The sequence below is a fragment of the Arachis ipaensis genome, chromosome B06 (genome assembly GCF_000816755.2).
Source record: "Arachis ipaensis cultivar K30076 chromosome B06, Araip1.1, whole genome shotgun sequence".
NCBI classification, from domain to species: Eukaryota; Viridiplantae; Streptophyta; class Magnoliopsida; order Fabales; family Fabaceae; genus Arachis; species Arachis ipaensis.
Window position 1 is genome coordinate 125,048,034 of NC_029790.2, and position 3,278 is coordinate 125,051,311.

The following is a 3,278-nucleotide window of genomic DNA, read 5'->3' on the forward strand; positions in this document are numbered from 1 at the left end:
CCGCCATTGACGCAGGATCCCGCGTGAAGGACAACAACACGCCGTCACGAAGTCGCGCCATCGTTCGGCGACCACTCGCCCTTCCTCCGTGACAAAATCAAGCGCAGACACTGCTGTTCACGAACGCTCGCGTCGTCTCCGCAGCCACAACGAGGAAGAAGCTCGCGTCGTCCCCGCAGCGACTCCCCCAACCTTGACGCTGGCACCCTGCATCTCGTCACCATCCTCCCCTCCGAATCACTCACACTAACATGGTAACCACGTCGATGCAATGTCATTTTTGTGCTTTTTTCCCTTTTTTTCTTATTTTTCAGTTTTAAGAGGAATGTGATTTGAATGTGTGTTGAGTTTTGGAATGTTGTTTTGGATGTTTCGTAGCCTTGCCAACCACCGCAGCATCCTTTCCGTTGCGATTCGCAGCACCGCTACCACTGCATCGTCCTTCCACTCGCGATTCGCAGATTATCGTCGCAGCCCTCCTCCCCTCGTGATTGCATCTTTGTCTATCACTGCTGCATTCAAACGAAACAAGGTCGTCGTTTCTCCCATTTTTTTCAGAATTTTATGAAATTAGATGTTTGTTTCAATAGCTAAATGGATGTTTCTTTCTGTTTACTTCCATGACAAGAAAAACTAGTAGAATGAGTGAAAGAAGAATGTACTCGTAAAAATGTATCACTCATGGAGTTAGAATTTTCTACTGATAATGGTGGAATTAAACATAATCCAAAACTATTTTGAATTTGATGACTTGCTAGAATCAGTTTTGAAGAAGGTGTTGGTTCATTATTAGTGTTTGTTGTTATTGTTTGTGTTGCTACATATTTCTTCAAGAATTCAATGATGAAAGCTTGCCTTCAATGGCTTGTTCTTGGCTATAATTTAAGTGTTTGGATGTTTCTTTTTGTATGTTCTATACGTTTTTATTTCATAAGTTTCAGATGCTTGTTTTGAATTTTTTTTGTTATTATACATTTAGAGAGGAAAAAGCATACAAGAAGAGGAAGAAGACATTCGAAAAATAGCTTTTGAATGAGTTCTTATGAGTTGTAGTTTGTGCTTATGTTGTACAATTGAGGATTGATGTATTGAGTTTAAATTCTCAATATTTTTTATGATATACAGTTAAGTTTAGGATTAAGTGGCTCTTACTCAATATATTGTTATTTTGGATAGTGATTGCTAACAAAAAAATCATTTCAATTATAGCTTTTATACTCATGTAATTTTTTATAATGCCAATTCATTGTGGAATTTGGCTATGTAGTTTATGTTGAGTGACCTATGTAGTTTATGTTGAGTGAACTGATATCAGAACAAAATTGTGTTTTCAATGTTATCTATTTATAAGGTTCAAAACTTTAAAGTAATTTAAGAAGAAATCATGCAATTATTTTGATAATTGTAATCTTATTTAAATTTATTTTTTATTACTTTGGTTATCTTATTTTCTAAAATATTGCATGTATAGAATCAAACTTGTTATTTCATATTCAAATGGTAGTAATTTATTTCTTTTGTATAATCTGAATACGTTTTAAGTCATTAAGAAACATTGTTCTGATTTATTCACTTCTGATGAATAAACGGGTCACAATTTGGAGTTTGTGACTCTTTGAGTCCTTGTTACACAACAAATCCTGCTCTAACATTGAAAATGACCTTTTTAAAAAAAAGGCTTGTAAAGATTGGAATAAATGAAAATGCTTAAAATAAAAGAGACTTTGACCGTGTCATTGATCTTATTAATTAGTTAGTTATGAATCACACATAAAAACAAGCATTTGTATCTGATATTTATTTGTCTACTGATAATCCATGGAGTTTCAAGTGGCTGCTGTACAAAAATACATCTTGATTCCTAGCAATGACTATTACTAAGTTTAAATTAATTGTTTAATTAACTTTCAAATCACATAGGAAATCAAGCAAAGGACCAATGGTATAATCCAAACAAACATCAATTTTTTAAACGAAAAAACCATCCATATATATAGTAAAATGAACATCCATTTTAGTTCTTCAGTAACAACTAACAAATTGACTAAAATACGACACGTGCACCATGTTTAAATGGCTTAACTCAAACCCAATTTCAATTCAAGTAAATTAAACTAAATCAAATCCAAACCACATAACAAAAGAAACATGGGAAGCATGTGCATATAGAATCCAACAAATCAAGTAACAAATCAATGATATAAACCAAATAAACATCCACTTTTCATATGAAAACATACATGGTAAAATGAATATCCTCGTTAGCTCCTCAATAACAACTAACAAATTGATCAAAATACCACTCGTACACCATGTTTAAATGGCTTAACTCAAATCCAATTTCAATTCAAGCAAAATTAAACTAAATCAAATCCAAACCACATAATAAAAGAAACATGCAAAGTATGTACATGTAGAATCCAGTAAATCAAGTAACAGAACAATGGTATAAACCAAATAAACATCCACTTCTCATATGAAAGAACCATCCGCATAAATAGTAAAATGAACATCTGCCTTAGTTCTTCAGTAACAACTAACAAATTGACCAAAATACCACCCATGCACCATGTTTAAACGGCTTAACTCAAACCCAACTTCAATTCAAGCAAAATTAAACTAAATCAAATTCAAATCACATAACAAAAGAATCCTGCAGAGTATGTGCATACAGAATCAAGCAAATCAAGTAACAGAGCAATGGTATAAACCAAATAAACATCCACTTCTCATATAAAAGAACCATCTGACGGCGGGTTGGAGGCAGGGCCAGAGATGCGACAAGACAAAGACTCCAGCGCGGTTAGGTAGCAACGGCGCGAAAATTCCGGCACGGCGAGGGAGCGACGGCGCTTCGCGAGTTCAACAGAGGTGGAGATGCGACGTGTAGGAGAGAGGTATAGGTGCGTTGTTGGACAACGATGGAATAGCGTCTCCATTCTGGGCGGGGTGACGATGACGGCGTACCGTAGGTTTTTTACTGGCTACGATAGATGGCGTTTGAGAGGAGGAGGCAGTGGGAGGCTACGGTAAAAAAAGGGGTTTAGGGTTTGGTATGGGTAAAAATAAATAATGAAAAAGATAAAAGGTGAAAGTGAAATTAGGTTGGAATGTTTTTACATGGTTATTGGGCCTGAAAAAATAACTTGTTCATGTTGTTCACATCCTCTATTGTTCCTCTAGCGGAATTGTTTAAAAAAACATTTAAAAAATAAAAATATCATGTATAATGTACCTTCTTAAAAATTTAGTTATAACATTTATTTTTTATCAGCTTT

At 34.9% G+C, this 3,278-nt stretch overlaps 1 protein-coding gene across 2 annotated transcripts in view; it reads right to left on the reverse strand.

Moving 5' to 3' along the window:
- The window catches only part of LOC107605305 (RING-H2 finger protein ATL51), a 3,143-nt gene continuing 2,479 nt past the window's right edge, over window positions 2,615-3,278 (reverse strand). Inside the window, exon 3 of one of the 2 annotated variants that reach the window (XR_002349382.1) lies at window positions 2,615-2,984. The gene's annotated coding sequence lies outside the window, so the exon portion shown is untranslated. Of the gene's footprint in view, window positions 3,025-3,278 lie in introns of both variants that reach the window. The other variant, XR_002349381.1, reaches the window with a different exon arrangement.